At 37.1% G+C, this 19,887-nt stretch overlaps 1 long non-coding RNA gene across 1 annotated transcript; it reads right to left on the reverse strand.

Moving 5' to 3' along the window:
* Positions 1 to 7,546: 7,546 nt before the first annotated feature.
* Positions 7,547 to 10,901, reverse strand: LOC142170595 (uncharacterized). The gene is made up of 2 exons (XR_012699860.1): positions 10,161 to 10,901; positions 7,547 to 7,833 (listed from the first exon to the last, which is right to left on the reverse strand). It is a non-coding gene; the product is annotated as an uncharacterized LOC142170595 (long non-coding RNA).
* Positions 10,902 to 19,887: the final 8,986 nt, after the last annotated feature.

A 19,887-nucleotide genomic window follows, 5' to 3' on the forward strand; every position in this document is an offset into this window, starting at 1 on the left:
AGTTCGTTTGGCATCCTTGTCCGGCGAGTCTCAAGTTTTCCGACTGAGTTTCGATGACTGTTTCCATTGGTTCTTTGTCGAGGTCCGTTCGTTGGTTCCGTTCTTAGTTCATGGTTGCTGTTCATTAGAGGTCACACTTTAAACTTCATCCTTCTTCCTATTTTCAAAATTTGAGTCATGAATATTTGAGTTATTTGCTGATTTCTCCTATAAGTTTATTTTTAATAGTCATGCCATGTATTTTGATGTTGCTGTTAATATGTTGCCCAACCAGATTATTATCAGTCCAAAAAGGGCTTAAGATTCTGCATTTAATGTGACCTCAACATAAGCATATTAATAGCACATCAAAATACATGGCATGACTATTAAAAATAAACATATAAGAGAAATCAACAAATAACTCAAATATTCATGACTCAAATTCTGAAAATAGGAAGAAGGATGAAGTTTAAAGTGTGACCTCTAATGAACATCAACTTTGAACTAAGAACGGAACCATCGAACGGACCTCGACAAAGAAACAATGAAAACAGTCATCGAAACTCAGTCGGAAAACTCGAGACTCACCGGACAAGGATGCCAAACGAACTTTTGGACTTTTTATTGTTTTCAACTTTGTTTTTGTTTTCTTTACTGTTTTCGGCCTCTGTTTCTCCCGTTTTCTGAATACAGATCGTCGTCGGTATTAAATAATGAGGATTCATTGGCTGGTTGTTGCCGGTAGCTAGTGGAATCGCGACAGCTGTGTGAAGAAGATAAGGAGTTGGTGGGTCAACTGGTTAATGTCGCGGAAGTTTAGGGGTGTTCTTTTAGGTTGAGATGAAAGAGCAGCAGTGACTGTTTGGCTTAGGAGATGGAGGGGTCATTAGAAGGCTAGAGGTGGTCGTCATGGTGGTGCAGCGGCGGGGTTGGGTGGTGCTACATGGTACAAGGGTGAGAGACGGTGAAGGTGACAAATAGCTTCCTCCTGCTTTTGTTCTGAGGCTGCTAGGTTTTGGTTTTAAGTTGTCTAGGTTTGTTTTGTGAAGAAAAAGATGAAATGTCGTGGGGGGGAGGAGGGGAAGTCCTAGATCTATTGCGGCGGATCTCAACAGGGCAGGGATCTAGGTTCTAGAGTCTAAGGTCATTTTTTGCTCCTTAGGGTCTTAGGCTCTTTTCAGATTTTGGCCCCCTTCTTTTGTTGTATTTTTGGCTCTTTTTATTAGATTTTAGGCGTTAGTCTAGGTTTTGGAGTAATAGGGTTTTGGGATTTTGAGTTAATGGGCTAAGAGATTGGTTTAATTGGGCTATAAGCAAGACTAAATTAGTCCAAAAAATTAATTCTATTCCCTCCTCCTTTTTTATTTAAAAATAATATAGCAAACAAAATAAACTATTAAAAATACCACTAAATCTTACTTAAGAAGATAACTATTAAAATACCACTAACCATTTAAAACAAACCTATTTTTTGGTATTTTTCAAGATTAAAAATGACTACAAAACATTAATAAAACTATTTTTTTGTAATTTTTATTTTCTTGTAATAAAATAAAGTAAAAGAGTCAAAATTAGTTGAAATAGCGATATTAAGCCTAAATTAAATATTTACATGCTAAAATATAAAAATTCTTGGGGAGGGTCAAAAATCACATGTCTACAGCTCCCCCTCTTTGACTGGAAATACGAAGTATTTTCAGACAAAGAACGACTAGACAGGTTTTTGACTCGGCCCCTATTTGAAGAGACCAAAACTAAGAGGAAGGAGAATGTGACCGAGCCCTGGTATCCGAGTTGCCTACATATCTTTGGATATAATGGAATCAGACCACGTGTAGTTCAGAAGTGAGTGGGATGATGGAGTATATCGAGGTGGAGAGCCGATCGAGGTGCCGTTCCGTCGAGGTTCCGGTCCGCGATCCTGTTATTACATCAAAATCAAAAAAAATGAAAAAGACTAACTAAGCCTGTCAACTATGAGTTACAAGATTCCTATATATATGTCTTCTGAAGCTTGATCTTGAGTCTTGAATGGTTCTTCATGTAGATTTTGGATTTGAACCTTGACGCTTGCTAGTTGCAGGTGCTAGTTCATTCTTCTTCAGCTTTCGGATCAAAACCGGACATACCATGCTTGTGACTTCAACCATGTCTTGAGCAACTCACATCTTTCATCAACTTTTGCATTTGGATTCACTTCTTGTATTTCTTTTTCTTTTTTTCTTTCTTTCTTATTCTTTTTTTTTTATTCTGGATTGTGACTAACTTTTGTTGATCATCTCGGACTATTGACTCGCATTCTTGCCGCGAGATTCTTTTGTTGCTGACTTGAACTGCATTCTAAAGTGAATTCCTTTATTCTTCAGGCGGGTGCCTAATTGCCAACACTTAAACTGTATTCCTGTGTTCTTCAGGTGGGTGCCTGATTGCCGAAACTTGAACTGTCCTCCTTTGAAACTTGAATGACTTTCCCTCGAAACATGACCTATTTTTCCTTTGTTTTCCAGGTGGGCGCATGACTGCTGAACTTGAACCGTCTTCCTTTGAACATTGCTGCTTTCCCTTTGTTCTCTAGGTGGGCTCCTGATTGCCAATACTTGCACTGTTTTTCCTCGAAACTTGAACTGCTTTCGCTTTGTTCTCCAGGTGGGCTCCTGATTTCCAACACTTGATCTGCTTTCCCTTTGTTCTCCAGGTGGGTGCCTGATTTCCAACTCGAACTGACTCCTCTGAAACTGCTACTCTCCCTTTGTTCTCCAGGTGGATGCCTGATTTCCAACTCGAACTGACTCCTATGAAACTGCTGCTCTCCCTTTGTTCTCTAGGTGGAACTTGATTTCAACAAAACGGACAAAACAAAAGAAATTTTCCGGTCCCGGTTTGATATTGGGAACATCTGTGAGTGTTAACTGAATCATGTTACCCAAAATCTCTAAGAATTTAAAAGCTAACTCCCATTATCCAGGAGGGTCCTGAAAATTTCAAATTAAATCTCATCTTAATAGTGAAAACTTTAAAGCTAAATTATGTTTCCTAAAGGTAGAACTTACGCTAAATCTTGTTAACTATGGAGGTCTTAAAATTTAACTAAAGCCCAATATCCAGGAGGGTCCTGAGAACTTTAAATTAAATCCCATTATCCAGGAGGGTCCTAAAACTTACTACCGAGCCTGTCTGGCACCTACTTTCCTTACGGAGGGTTTTTCCGAAACAAATAAAATTTCCTGCCCCTGTTTCAATCAAAGAAAACTTGTGAGTTTAAACATGGTGGTTGGTTTGCGACCTTGACTTTGAGGGCGATTGCTCCTTCACTTCCCATGATAACTGCAATTTCAACTCGAAAGACCTTGCCTATTTATTGATTGACCACTTTCTCTGTCACCCTTATCACGGAAAATACCTCTGATCCTTTCAAATCTAATACCATTCATCTGTTGCATTATGCTCATGCACTGACATATACTGAACCTTTGTGTTTCACATGAATCCCAAAGCACGTTGATTTGTTACCAACTCAGTGCGCATGCTATTTTTTCCTGGCTTATGCCACTTTGATGTGCTAGCTAGATCCCGTTTAGTGTAATTGGAAAGCTGGTCGCAGATTTTGAAGTCATTTCTCACTTGTTCTTACCAAACAGACTCAAGAAGAGGGAGTAAACAAAACAAAAAGAACAGAGTAAAGGACAATGGAAAAAGATGATACCTAACAAGAAAATTACAAAGTAAAAATTTATCAGATGTGGATACCAACTCTAATGACCATGACATGCATCTTTGGATTAAGTGGCCTAATCTTTCAAGCAAGTCTGATGTTCAACTCTTGTTATACCTATAACCCGTGAAACTGGGCTTCAATGCTTCGATTATCCAATTTGATCCACAATCCTTATTCGACTTGTAGTGGCCGAAGGGTTTTCACCATCAAGCCTCTCTCATTTTGTTCTTTCTCTCAACTCACCATCGCCTTATGGTGCCTGTGAAGGTTTTCACCAATAAGACTCTCTCATTTTGCTCTTTTCTTCTTATTTCCTCTGGTTCTGCAGATGACAAGGCATTAACCATGGTAAAACCATTATATACTCTTGGCATGTCTAAACTCAGCACTCTCAAAGATTATCTGGGAGGTCTTTTTTTGGATTGTAATGTGGCTTTTGGACAGTATTAAAAAGAAAGGATATCATAAAGGCTCAAAATAACTAAGACAACGGGGTTAATTTATCTGCAACTTTTGGAATCCATTCTAAAAACTTTGCCCCAATTTCTAAAACGTGGGAATTTGAATCTATTTTTCCCTCTTTTGTTTATGGAATGTCTCACTCTCGACTTCGTGGGATTATGAAATATTTTATTTGGTATGACCGAACCGTAAGGCTGCCTACGTATCTTGTGGTGACAAGAATCAGGTCAAACGTAGTTCACAAGACTACTTTTTGTTACTATTTTCCTTTTTTTTCTTCCTTCTTTTTTTTCTTTATCTCTTTTTCCTTTTTCCTTATTTTTCTTCTTTCTTCCTTTCCCTTTTTATCTCTATTTTTCTCGTCTTTTTTTGAATTTTCCTTTTGGAATGAACTTTCTAAAATAAACCTATAGGGATATGAACTTTTTTTTTTCATATGACTTTAACTTGATTCCAAAGGAGGAGAGGTCAAAGAAATCAGTACATGCTCAAAAGGGTATCGAATGGTATAAGTGTTTAGGTAGATGAAAGAGGGCCTCTCAATCCTTAAAATGCCGAGTACAATACATGCAACTTGAAATTGAAAAGAAAGAGCACACACAACATTTCTTTTACAGCTTCGGCATTGATATCACTGATATGCTTTCCATTTTTTTTAGTGCCTTATCAAGTGCAGAACTCTCATTGGGTGATTCCCTTTTCACAATGGATATCCTCCGTCAATTCGGAAAAAAACTTCCTTGACTTTATCTTGTAACTTGAGATGCACTTGAACTCAAAGTTGCTTGCTTCAAATCGTCTGGAATGTACTATCCCTTAACGAATTCTTGTTACCCTATTAACTTTCCATATGATCTGCCCCAGTTTCACACAATTCGGACTTTAAGTGATTTCAAAATCCCTTTACTTACTTTCCTCAAATGTCCCTATTATCTTCAAATATTTCATTGCTTCATAATTAGACTAACTTTTAAGACCAGGCTTAGAATTATGCGTGCATGTCATGTCACTAGAACCAGCATGAAAAGAACTATAAAAGGAGAAGAGAACTAAACAAAAATAACTAGAAATAACAGAAAACAGAAAATTGCATTAGACAGACGGTGAAAGGGTTTGAACAACAAAACAAGCAAAATAAACTGGGGTACAACCCTGGAACAAACATAGATAAGACTAAATGAGTTACTGCGACTAAAGTAACTAGGCAAAATAAAAGTATAGAAGGGTTTGAGTCACAAGACAATATCCGGATTACAGCCCTGAAATTACTCAGACAATAGAAATGACAACAAAATGAACCACCAAGACTCCTCCCAAGCTAGCCAAGAAAGGAACGTCTTTCCAATTACCAAGATCGGCATCTTAGCCACTGAGTTCCACATCAATATTACCAAAACCATTACCAATTTCAATATCATTAACTTCACCAAGTGGCTCATTGACTCCTTTGACCAACTCTTCGTCATTGCAAACTATCCCAACAATCTGTGCAATGTCATGTACCTGTAGAGGATTATGTGTGACACTTGGGGTATTACTGCCTTGGACCATAATTATTCCTTCTTGAATCATTCTTTTTATTTCCCTTTTCAAAGCACGACAATCTTTAATGATATGCCCTTGGACATTAGAATGGTACATGCACCGTACAGTAGGATCAAATCCTTTTGCATATGGGTCCAGCGTATAGCCGAGGAGCGTCTCAATCAGGCTAGAATGTTTTAACTTTTCAAACAAGTTTGTGTAGGATTCTCAAATGGGCGTGAAATTATCCTTTTGCCTTTGTTTCCCTCCATGCCCTAGTTTTCTAGGGTTGTTGGATGCTCAAAAATGTTGTAAAGGCAAACGTGCATTATGCGGTGCTAGCGCTCGCCATGAGGAATGACCTAGTGGTTGGACAGATGGTCGGACTTTGTTCGGAGGATAATACTAAGGTGGATTATATGGAGCTCGGGGAGGTTCATGGGGTCGGTATTGAGGCTGAAAGCATTTAGCAGGAATGCCCACTGGATCCTGTCATTGGCGGGGCTCAGCAACATCTTTTCTATTAATGGGAGGACTGTCCCAAGCAACCTGTTCATTCCATGTGAACTAAAATTCCCTAAATCTTTCCTTGAGTTTCGTTTCCATCTGAGATAGGGAGGAGCTGTCTGGGACAATGTTTATGTTATACTGAAAGTGTCACACAAAATCTTGAGCCATATCATCCCAGGTATACCACTTACCGACATCTTGACGAGTATGCCATTCCAAATCGGCCCCAGTGAGGCTCTCACTGAAATATGCCATCAGCAGCTCATCTTTCCCGCCAACACTTCTCATTTCACTGAAATAAACCCTTAGGTGGGCTACTGGATCTCCCCGCCCATCATACAAATTAAACTTTGGCATCTTAAACCCTTTCAGCTTTCTGGATATCTCATCTTGCTCCACTATCTTAGTAAGCTTTGTAGTTTCACCGGGAGGCTTAAAATAAGGAGCGTGAAAGTATGGACCGGAGACTTTGAAAGTTGGTTCTGAAGTATAGTGTTGGGCATCAGGGGATTTAAACACAATCTCGTTAGAGGATCGAGGAAAAGTAGTTGGATGAGGAGCTACAAAAACGTGAGTGGTCAAAGGAGAGGGATATGAGGTGTTTTGGCGGGTGGAGTGTGAAAAGGTTGTGATGAGATATCAGCAGCAGTAGGAATCTGGATTTGTGATAGTGGTAGAACGGCGACAAGGCTTTCAGTGTAGTTAGTGGGAACTGATAATGGAGGACGCCCACTAATCCATGCTTGGTATATTTCGGCCATCTGTCATTTCAATCTTAAGACCTCTTCTTTCAACTCAGATTCTGATTCAAAAATTCCCTTAGATGGATCAATAACCCCTGTGTCCAAGTCTTTGCTAGCCATGACTACCTTGCTCTTTGACCTTGTGTTGTATGGATGAGTTACTTAAAACCACAATCTAGCCACCCTTATGCTCAATGAAGATAACAAAAGGAACAAAATGGGGTCATCCTGTTAGCATTAGGGCATTTAACAGCTAAAAATATCACATTGCGTGCAATGCACCTAGCAATAATTAACGGTTCTAGAATGACTTCGAGGGTCACAAGGTCACTTGGAATCATCCTAATTTTATTCATTTCAATCTTCTCTTTTCTTTTGTTTCCTAGCACTTCTTGGCTTGCTCATTTCCTGCTCATTTTTTCTTCTAATTATCACTTTTTTCTTTCCTCTCATTTCTCACATCCCATGATTTCACCTCTTTTTTTTCGTTTTCTTTTTTTCCTTTTTCTCTTAAATAAAATAAAAAAATGAATGGATCGAACCCTATGTAGGTTGTCCACGTATCATGTCCCTCATGAATCAGACCAAGCGTAGTTCTTGAAAAGTAATGGATAATTAAACTTAAAAAAATAAAAGTCTTTTTGGATTATTCATTTACAACATTTTTTTTGATTTTCTAAACAAAAACAAGAAATAATGAGAGACTCAACTCAACTATACTACAACAAACTCCGATACCAACTAAAAGAATCATTGCTACTGGACATAATTATAAAGTACAAGACAACATAAAAAAGAAACAGACTCAAAATATAAAAAATTTCTCCTTAAGCAACTCCTGAATGCAACGGTCCTGGGGTGTTTGTCATGCTCAAACTCCGGTAAGTAGATTCACACCTGTATAAGAAAATGAAAGCCAAATAAAGTTAAGGATTTAGAACACTATGTGAGACAATAACACTCCTTGTTTGACACATGCAAGACATGATTGTGCAAAATAGCCTACGTGGCCAAAAAGTGGCTAAAAGTGCAAACTCAAAAAAGGTGACCTCTAAGACATGGAAAAATTACTTTTGTAGAAATGACCGATTTTGTAGAAATGGCCAATGTGGCCAAAAAATGGCTAAGCATGCAAATTCAATACAATGAGCCTTAAACATAGAGGACACCTTGTTGTGGACCTAGGACTCTAAGACATGGTTTAATTGAACCACTTTTACGAAAATAGCCCTATTTTGCAAAACGGCCTATGTGGCCAAAAGCGACAGGCATGCAAATTTTGGCTAAGACCCTGTGAAGCCAAGGACCTAAGACTCACTAACAAACTGAACCCTATGTGGGTTGCCTGCGTATCACGCTCCGAAAAACGAGAATCAAGTATGCGTAGTTCGGGCAGATTGGATACAGGCGAGAATTAAAAAAAACAACAAACTAATTCAAAGAAAAATATGTTTTTTTGTCTCTTTTTTTTTTTGAAAAATGATGAAACATGTAAACTCTTTTTTTTGGATTTTCTTTTCATTTTTTTTATTTTTGATTTTCAAAAAATGATAAAAAAGGTGCAAAATCTTTTTTTTTTTTTGAATTTTTCATTTTTTTCTTGTTCTTAATAAAAATGTGACAGAAACCCCTACTTGCTTTATTTTTCACACTTTATCCTCTTTTTTTTTTTCATTTTCCCTCAACTATCATTGGTCAGCCAAATGACCCTTTTGCCCTGGAAAATCGCAACATGTAGCACATAGGATGCGTTAGGATGGTCTTTTATTTTTTAGGTACATCTGTCCTAGACGGACCCAACCCCTGTGTTGAGTCCATAAAATCAAATGTATATGACGCAAACAAGCATTCCTACTAGGGATCCGACATGAGGCTAAGTTATTCTAAGTTCAAAACCTGTGTATGTTGTTCTAGACTTGTGTACCCGAGCAGATGACTCGAGCCGGGAGGGGATACATAACCGGGAACCAAAAGGCCATCCGGCTTTGTAACTTGTCCGAGCCTCTTCCTAATTTAAGGTATGACACTAACAGAAGAGGAGTCACGCCAGCGTGCACAAGATGAGAAGAGAAGGGTTTCGTAGCATTTTATATACAGTTCAAGTAGTATCAAAGCGGTAAAAAGCAACATTTAGCACGTTAGGCCCAAACATGTAATTAAAACCAGATAATAAATAAATCCAAATATAACAATTATTCTAAGCTCGAATGAACCAGAGATTCTGGGTTCTATCCCCAGTAGAGTCGCCAGAGCTGTCACATATCCTTTTTCTACCCCGAGGGATATAAGGGAGTTTTTTCCAGTTTAAGTAACAATAGAAACGGGATTTATTTATATTAAAATCAGAGTCGCCACTTGGGATAATTTATGGTGTCTTAAGTCACCGGCTTAAATCCCGAATTGAGGAAAGATTGACTCTATTTTACAGTCCGCGAATATAGGAATCCGGGTAAGGAATTCTATTAACCCGGGAGAAGGTGTTAGGCATTCCTGGATTCTGTGGTTTTAGCACGGTCGCTCAACTGTTATTATTGGACTAATTATCTTATTTTTTTACACGTTTTAATCCTATTGTGCATTTTTTTAACCTTTTAGCCGCTTTTAATTATTTCGGTAAAATTTAAGGTTATTTAAAATACATTGTAAGCCACACTACATGAAATGCACCCACGGTTCACGACACGTTCTATTCATCCTTGTTGGAAATTAGAACCGGGTCACATGAAATGTACCCCCGGATTTGGAAATTGTGTATCACAACTACATCACGGAAACTGTACCCGTAGTCACGATAATTTATTCAATCGCACCTAAAACAAACTACGAATATTCATAATTTATTCAACTTTTAAACCCAAACCCCCACGGTCCAATGTCTAAAACACGTACTAACAGCAAAAGCATCCAATCAATTTATATCTTGCTTTATCAAACATCTAAACAAAAGCTTTCTTATCAAAAACATCAGTCAAATTAGTGTGTTTCTGCATGTAAAGAACAATTTATCTGTCTATATCGACGATGTTTCCGACCAACTTATTATCAGTCCAAAAAGGGCCTAAGATTCTGCATTTAATGTGACCTCAACATAAGCATATTAATAGCGCATCAAAATACATGGCATGACTATTAAAAATAAACATATAAGAGAAATCAACAAATAACTCAAATATTCATGACTCAAATTCTGAAAATAGGAAGAAGGATGAAGTTTAAAGTGTGACCTCTAATGAACATCAACTTTGAACTAAGAACGGAACCATCGAATGGACCTCGACAAAGAACCAATGAAAACAGTCATCGAAACTCAGTCGAAAAACTCGAGACTCACCGGACAAGGATGCCAAACAAACTTTTGGACTTTTTATTGTTTTCAACTTTGTTTTTGTTTTCTTTACTGTTTTCGGCCTCTGTTTCTCCTGTTTTCGAACTGCAGATCGTCGCCGGTATTAGAGAATGACGAGTCGTCGGCTGGTTGTTGCCAGTGGCTGGTGGAATCGTGACAGTTGCGTGAAGAAGAGGGGGAGCTGGTAGGTCAACTTGTTAATGTCGCGGAAGTTTAGGGGTGTTCTTTTAGGTTGAGATAAAAGAGCAGCAGTGGCAGTTTGGCTGAGGAGATGGAGGGGTCGTCTGAAGGCTAGAGGTGGTCGTTGTGGTTGTGCAGCGGTGGGGTTGGGCATTGCTACATGGTACAAGGGTGAGAGACGGTGAAGGTGACAAATATCTTCCTCCTGCTTTTGTTCTGAGGCTGCTAGCTTTTGGTGTTAAGTTGTCTAGGTTTGTTTTGTGAAGAAGAAGATGAAATGTCGTGGGGGGGAGTCCTAGATCTATTGCGGTGGATCTCAACAGGGTAGGGATCTAGGGTCTAGAGTCTAAGGTCAGTTTTTGCTCCTTAGGGTCTTAGGCTCTTTTCAGATTTTGGCCCCTTCTTTTGTTGTATTTTCGACTCTTTTTATTAGATTTTAGGCGTTAGTCTAGGATTTGGGTAATGGGGGTTTTGGGCTTTTGAGTTAATGGGCTAAGAGATTGGTTTAATTGGGCTACAAGCAAGACTAAATTAGTTCAAAAAAATTAATTCTATTACCTCCTCCTTTTGTATTTAAAAATAATATAGCAAACAAGATAAACTATTAAAAATACCACTAAATCTTACTTAAGAAGATAACTATTAAAATAACACTAACCATTTAAAACAAACCTATTTTTTTGGTATTTTTCAAGATTAAAAATGACTACAAAATATTAATAAAACTATTTTTTTTGTAATTTTTATTTTCTAGTAATAAAATAAAGTAAAAGAGTCAAAATTAGTTGAAATAGCGATATTAGGCCTAAATTAAATATTTACATGCTAAAATATAAAAAAATTTGGGAGGATAAATAATCACATGTCTACAGGGACAATGTCTACATTGTACTGAAAGTGTCGCACAAAATCTTGAGCCCTGTTATCACATGTATGCCACTTACCGACATCATGACGAGTATGTCATTCCAAAGCTGCCCCAGTCAGGCTCTCACTGAAATACGCCATCAGCAACGCATCTTTCCCGCCAACACTTGTCATTTCACTGCAATAACCCCTCAGATGGGCTACTGGATCTCCACGCCCATCATACGAATTAAACTTTGGCATCTTAAACCCTTTATGCTTTCTGGATATCTCATCTTGCTCCATTATCTTAGCAGGCTTTGCAGTCTCACTGGGAGGCTCAAAATGAGGAGCATAAGAGTATGGACCGGAGACCTTGAAAATTAGTTTTGGAGCATAGTGTTGGGCATCGGGGATTTTGAACACAGTCTCGCTAGAGGATCGAGGAAAGGTAGCAGATGGATGAGCTACAAAAACATGAGTGGTCAAAGGAGCAGCATATGAGGTGGTTCTAGGGGGTGGAGTGTGAAAAGGTTGTAGGGAGATATCCTCGACTTGTGGCGGTGGCGTAATGGTGACAAGACTTTCAGTGTAGTTAGTGGAAACTGATGGTGGAGGATGCCCACTAATCCAGGCTTGGTATATTTCGGCCATATGTCATTTCAACCTTAAGACCTCTTCTTTCAACTCAGATTCTGATTCAACAATTCCCTTAGACGGATAATAACCCTTGTGTCCAAGTCTTTGCTAGCCATGGCTACCTTGCTCTTTGAACTTGTGTTGTATGGATGAGCTACTTAAAAACCACAAACCAACCACCCTTCTGCTCAGTGAAGATAACAAAAGGAACAAAATAGGGACATCTTGTTAGCACTAGGGAATTTAACAGCTAAAAATATCACATTGCGTGCAATGCACCTAGCAACAATTAATGGTTCTAGAATGACTTCGAGGGTCACAAGGTCATTTGGCATCATCCCAATTTTGTTCATTTCAAACTTCTCTTTTCTTTCATTCTAGCACTTCTTGGCCCGCTCTTTTTCTTTCCTCTTTTTTTTCTTCTAATTATCACGCTTTTCTTTCCTCTCATTTCTCACGTCCCCTAATTTCACCTCTTTTTTTCTGATTTTTTTCTTTTTTCCTTTTTCTTTTAATAATAAAAAAATAATTCGATCGAACCCTATGTAGGTTGCCTACGTATCATGATGCAAATCAGATCTTTGCGTAGTTTGGGAATATCGAGAATAGACTAAACAAACTGACGTTCTCTTTTCTTTTTAACCTTAATGACTACTCTGACGAGAAAGGGAAATAAAAGAAGCAAATCTTTTTTTTTTTGAATTTTCTAGACTTAATGTTCTATAACCTATTCTAAACTCGAGCATATATTTTTTCTCTTTTCTTCTTTCTTTTTGAAACAGATGCTCTATTAGAAATTATTAAGGAAAAACCCCTAAAAGAGAAATATTTTTTGATTCTTTTTTTTAGGAAGGAAATCTAAAGAATGACCCAAAGAAGAGTATTTTGAATTTTCACTTGATATCTTGAAGAAAGATTTCGAAAGAAGAAATGAAAAAGATAAAAAAATATTTTTGGATTTCAATTTTTAATTACCCAAAGGAGAGATTCTAAAGATAAACAAAAGATAAGGTATGTTTTTTTTCTTCTAAGTATAATGTCCTAAAGTTCTAATGAAAGTAAAAAGAATATTTATTTTTGTTCTTTTTGTTTATTTTTTATTAATTTCCAAAAGAAGAACATCAAAAGAAAATCTTTTTGGATTTTGGAATTAATATCTTAAAGAAAACTTTAAAAGAGGTACTAAAAGAAAATTCTTTTTTTTTCTGAATATTTAGTCTTAATATACTAAAGGAAATATAAAAGCAGTTTTTTTTTATTTTGAGTTCTAGATATTAATTTCCTAAGGAAAATCACCTCAAATAAATTCTTTTTTTTTTTCATTTTTTGAATTAGCTTTCTAAAGAAAACTTCTAACGGAAATATAAAATGCAAAATCTCTTTTTTTTTTGGATTTTTGAGTTATAACACACTTTTTCAATACAAAATAGAGAGTACAATAACAAAAGACTTGACATTAATGTACAAAACTAGAAGGTAAAAGATGACATAAAAAGAAAAACAGACCCAAAACATAAAAAATAAAAATAAAAAATCTTCTAAAGCAACTTCTGAATGAGCAATCCTGACTGGATGGTCCCGGGGTGCCTGTCATGCTCAAATTTCGGTAAGTAAATCCACACCTGTATGAGAAAATTAAGACCAAATAAAGTTAAAGACCTTGAACGCTATGTGAGACAATAACCCTTCTTGTTGGACACATGCAAGACAGGATTGAGACTATTTTTGCAAATGACATTATGTGGCCAAAAGGTGGCTAGAAGTGTAAAATTTGGCTAAGACTCCGCAAATCCAAGAAACTAAGATTCACTAGGAAGACCGGACCCTATGTGGATTGCCTACGTATCCCGCCCCGAGAGACGAGAATCAGGTTCGCGTAGTTCAGGCAGATTGGATACGGGCAAGAATTGGAAAAACAACAAATTTAGAGAAAAAATATTTTTTTATCCTTTTTTGAAAAATGATGAAATATGTAAACTCTTTTTTGGATTTTCTTTTCCCCCTTTTTTATTTTTGGAAAATGATGAGAAAGTGCAAAAAAATCTTTATGGATTTTTCATGTTTTTTTTCTTAACAAAAATGTGACAGAAATATAATTAGGCCCTACTTGCTTTATTTTCACACTTCACCTTTTTTTTTTCTTTTTTTTATTTGCCCTCAACTATCATTGGTCCACCAAATGACCCTTTTACCCTTAAAGAAATGCAACATGTAGCACATAGGATACATCAAAATGGTCTGTTATTTTGGGTACACCTGTTCTAGACGGACCCAACTCCTGTGTTGAGTCCCCAAAGTCAAATGCACGTGATACAAACAAACGTTCCTACTAGGGATCCGGCATGAGGTTATGTTATTCTAAGTTTAAACCTAGGGTTGTGTTCTTGACCTGGCTTACCCGGGCAGACAACTCGAGCCGAAGAAGGGGCAACGTACCGGGAGCACTAAAGTCTACCGGTCTTGTTGTTGGCCCAACCTCGTTCTATTTGGTATGACTTCTACAGAAAAAGCGCGCCACGCGAACGTGTGCACCATTTTCAAAAGACTCAGAGGGGTGGCATAAGAAGACAATTATATACAATTCAAATAATATCAAAACGGTAAATAGACAGCAATAAGCACAAAGGTTCACAAAATACAGTAATATTAACAATAAATAAAGCCAAGTATCATATTAACAAGCTCGAATTCTGAACCCTGAATCAGAAGTTCTGGGTTCTTCCCCAGCAGAGTCGCCAGAGCTGTCACACCTCCTTTTAACTACCCCAAAAGGGGTATAAGGGAGTTTTTTCAATTTAAGTGACAATCGAAATGAGATTATTATTTAAGATCAGAGTGCCACTTGGAAAAGTTTATTGTGTCCCAAGTTACTGGTTCAGAATCCCGAATCGAGGAGATTTGACTCTATATTAATGTTTGCAAAACATAGAAATTCGGGTAAGGAATTCTGTTAATTCGGAAGAAGGTATTAGGCATTCCCGAGTTTCGTGGTTCTAGCACGGTATCTTTGATAATACTTGGCTTATTAAATTGTTTACTTACTCAATTTTAGAACCTATGTGCATTAGCCGCTTTTAATCTTGATTTATTCATACTTAAGGAATTATCTTGAAATGGGTCACGCGTACGTGTACCCATTTGTTTGGCGCATCAAAAATCATCTCACACGAATGTGTCCACAATTAATAACGCTTTATTGTTGTTAGGAAAGTTTGGCTGATGTTGCACGAGCGCATACTCCGGTTTTGTTTTTAGAAATCTTAATCATATCACGCGAACGTGTCCACAACCACGATAGTATATTAAACGGGCCTAAGTCATAAGATTAATACGAGGGCCATGAATTATTAAATTGTGGATGGCACACCTTGGACTATATGAACTAAATTTAATTTAGCGGCCTATTAAAAATAATTTTATTATTAAGAAAGTTTGACCGAAGTTGCGCGAACGCATACTCCGAATTGATTTTTAGAATCGTAATTATGTCACGCGAACATGTACACAATCACAATAGTATATTAAAAGCGCGCCTAAAGCATTGCTACGATATTCTTGAATTGCTTAATTTCTAGAATTTGAGATTGACGAATTTAGTCAAACTTTCCAAGCTAGAAAGGCTCGACTAAATCAGCAATTTGTAAGCCATAGGCTCACCTATAAAGTTACCGATCACGGGCCCAAAACTGAAGTTTAGATAGGTGGGTCTGGGAGCCTATAAGGCCATTGATCATGGGCCAAAAACTGAAGCTCAGCTAAATGGATCTGAGCAGTGACATTCTTGAAAGAAAAGAACGTCAAAGGCCTTTTGCATAAGCTCCAGATCTAGGCCAAAATGTTGTTTTGGCATCCACTATTTACAACACAATCAATTCTGCCATATATAGCCCTGTATTTATTTTATGGCCATAGCTATAAAATGTCCCAATAATAATAACAGTTATCTATTTCTAGCAAGCATGGTAGCAGATGATCAGAACCTCCCTCTACGCATTAGGCCGGAAGGGACTTGGATCAAATTTGCAAATGAAATCAAATAAACCTATCTAATTTCATTCCTAATTTCTGAATTCTATAGGACTGATATGAGGGCTGATATTCGACGAGTAGATTACCAAATGCTTCAGAACAAACAAACAAGTGAATGCTATAAAACAACTAATTAGGACTAGAGAGAAAGCAACCCAACGTAGAGAAGAATAAGGTTAATCGACAGTTCTACATGACTTAACAGTAGTGCCAACGGTCCCTAACAAAGAAAATATTTGGGTAGAACTAATCACAAGAACAACACAGAATCTAGAGGAGCATAACTTGTTGCAGCTAGCCCGCGGAAAGAATTGGTAGATCAGCAGGTTAGTGTAAGTGTTTCAACAATAGAGGCCAATGGCATAGCTCAAACCATGCATTTTTAGCAAGCAAACTCAAACCATATCAAGGAGGCACACATGAATCCTTATCAACAAAATGGATTAGGATAGTTTCAGACTCGAACCACTAAGAAACGATCATGCTTAGCGCAAAACTGCCATGAATTCAAACTGATCTTTAGCTAAATTAATAGGATATCTTAACAGAAAATCAAAACTAAAAAAAAAAGCAAGAAAAGGATTTCCAGCATTTCAAATTCGAACCACAAGATGATTTCAAATTCTCAGCACTTCAAAGATGATTTTAGCACTCATTTAAAATTCAAACTTCAGCAGCAAAGACTCACCAAAGCTTGTTCCTGAACATATGAAGTAAGGAACAACTTCGACACTATTTTGTACTTGAAGACAAAGCTCGATGCTAGTTTATATAGGAGTAAGCAAGGAATTCAGAAGATGATTTTTGATTTTATTTTTTAAAACTCTAATTTAACCAAAAAAAACAGAGATGTCCAATGAGAAAATAGAACGAGCAATCACTGAACCCTTATACAATGACCTTCAACTTAAAGTAAGCATATTCGAACAAATTTAAACCTAAAAAGGACACTAAGAACACTCTAAGAGAAATATGGAATCAAAAATCATGTTGGGATTCAATTGAGCATATTCACAAAGAGCAAATCCAAACTTAGAAACTGCTTTAAATACAAAGGTGAAGCAGGGCTCGATCAAAATCCAGAATCGACACCATTCAAGACACACAAATAAATGTTCATATTAAACATTGAATTCAGCATTTATTTCTAAACTTTCACCATATTTTGCACATCAGAAACCGTAGCGAAGGAGAGAATTAAACCTACAATCGATACGTACAACACGACAAATTACTCTCGAAATCGCGACTCGTGACCTTCGAACAAACCTCACATCTCGTACTCAATCCAAACTCATGATAAAGGTGAAATTTATGAATTAAAGAGATGAAAAAAAACCAGAAATGTGAACACCGAACTAAAAGAAACAAATATTTTTTGTATTTTTGTACTTTTCTGTTTTGGGAATAAATGGAAGAACAACAACTAAAAGAGAAGAATATTTTAGACCCTGTTTTTCTCTCAACTTTTTCTCCAGAAATTGCTCTCTAAAAAAATCCCCCCTTTCCTCTGAAAATATCATCTCTCTTATATAGGACCTCAGGTGTTCTCGAACTTTCTTCCCTCCTCTCCAAGAAATATCCAAACAAAAATCTTCCTCGAATCTAATTTTTACCCTTTTTTGATGAAAAAAATGACAAACGGAGGGAGTAGATCAAATCGAATCCAATCTAACGCTCCCCATTTTTCCTCATTTCCATCCGAAGAGTTAATAATCCGAAATAAATCAAAGAAAAGTCATGTGAGGGAGAGGAATTTTGCCAGAAACGGTTAGATCTTGGTGACGTGGTGAAGATGGGGCCCGTGTGAGTGAACTCACCTATGTTTCAGGCGAGTTAGAGTTGAATTAGCTTGATGGAGAAGAAGAACAGTGCCCTTGCGCCGTTTGAGTCTCTTTGGGATTTAGAGTTTACTTTTAGGGAAAAATTATAACAAGGTTTATATATTAAAGGGGAATGGGGCGGGTCAGTGGAACGGGTCATGGTTTTGGGTTGGACCCGGTGGGTAAGTTGGGTCAAAGGGTTTGGGCCTCAATTAAAACAGCTCTTTCTTTATTAATTCTCTTTTCCTTTTTTTTCAATTGTTTTTCTTTTCCTTTTTAATTAATAAAAGACCTAGATTAAATTTCCAAATTAAATTAAATTGCGAAATTAAGCTAATTATCTACTATAATATTTACAAAAATTAATTACTCCTAGATTAAAAGAGGAAATTACTAATCTAAAAATAAAAAAGCTAAAAATGCAAAAGTAAGCCATTTTTTGTGATTTTCAATTTTTAATAAAACAACTAATTAACCTTAAAATGTAAAAATGGAACCTAAATGCAATGCATGGTATTTTTAGCATTTTCATGATTTTAACTAAAGTAAACATGCACAGAAATGCAAACAATCAGCACAAATTCCCACAAAATTCTATAAAATTGTAAAAAATAAAAAATTATTTTTCTTGTATTTTATGGGAGTAATTCCTGTAGGGAAAAAATCACGTGCTCACAAGAATAACACTTGTAGCATTTTCTTTTAACGCAAATACATGAGTTGTGAAATATTTTGGGTTTAACTATTTTCAAATAGTTGATTTGGCTATAAATATCGTCATTGATAAGTGTAAAGGTTTTGGGAGTTACTTAAGTTCACCGAGATTGACCTTGGATATTTTTCCTCAATAGGTCATGAAACTACATGTGTCGGTGTAGGCATAGGACCTGCCTTACGATTGGGGACTACGGCAGAGTACTTTCTATTAGGGGGTATTATTGTGCTACTTTATTAGCACGGCTGAGTCGATTCGTGCGGCACCACGATGAGACGACCTAAGCAAATAGGGTATATGATACTTGTCGCTAGGTATATAACCTAGTTGACTTTCCTCGTGTCGATGATGGTATAGTGCTCCCGGTAAATAAAAAATCTAACCTGATTCCGTAAAGATCACGCTAAAGGAAGACATTGAAATACGCTTTATCTTATTATTAGATTTTATTTTCTTAATTGTTAATTGATATAAATGCTCCTTTCTAATATCAATTGTTATTGCATATCTTACAACTCCTTAAGGCTTGTCCTATATTTTGTTGGGGAACGGTTCATGATTTGTACTAGGCATATGGAGCTTAGGCCTTTCAACCATATTTTCCTTTCTGTTTTCAGGGACTGGACCTGAGCAGCTTAGACCGCATGGATAGGGCAGCTCTATATTTCATGTTGATACTTTTGGTGAGACTCTACTCTCGCACCCATGGAGGACTTTATTATATTATCATTCTTTTGAGCCACCGGGGTATGCCTTGGTTGGTTATGCCATTCGTGTCATACAGATTCCATAGACAGTAGTAGTATTCATTTTGGGTTGCGATTCTATGGTTACTCATATGGCATGTATGAATGAAACTTTCCTCTACCGTTTTTTTTTTGAATTTTCTTTCGAAGTAAAATAGTTGTTTAAAGATATTTTTTATGATTTGGGTTATATCTTAAGGTGATTGTGTTTTGAAGAGGCTTTCATATTCCCTATTAGGCATACAGATGGGTATTAATTTATGGGATGGTTCACTTGGGTCGGGTAGAGTACCGGTTGCCGGTCACAGGTTTTTAGGGCGTGACAATAGGAACGGGCCTCCCACCGGCCCTTCGAGAGTTCGCGCCACGCGTGCTCAGAATAGGGTTTCTGTGATACGAGGTCCTCGACCTACTCCTTGAGTTGAGGAACTGCATTTGGCGTTCGAGCAACACTTGCACCACTAAACGTCGCTAAGAAGGGAGGAAAAAGGAAAAACAATAAACGAAATATTTAAGGCAAAGTTATACTTACGTTGTATATTCCATTTCTCGGGAAATGGCATGTCCTCGATCTGGATTAAATCCGAGGTCTTTTTTCGAACGAATCGGCACAACCATCCTCGATCC

Source organism: Nicotiana tabacum, chromosome 16 (genome assembly GCF_000715075.1).
Source record: "Nicotiana tabacum cultivar K326 chromosome 16, ASM71507v2, whole genome shotgun sequence".
Classification (NCBI taxonomy): Eukaryota; Viridiplantae; Streptophyta; class Magnoliopsida; order Solanales; family Solanaceae; genus Nicotiana; species Nicotiana tabacum.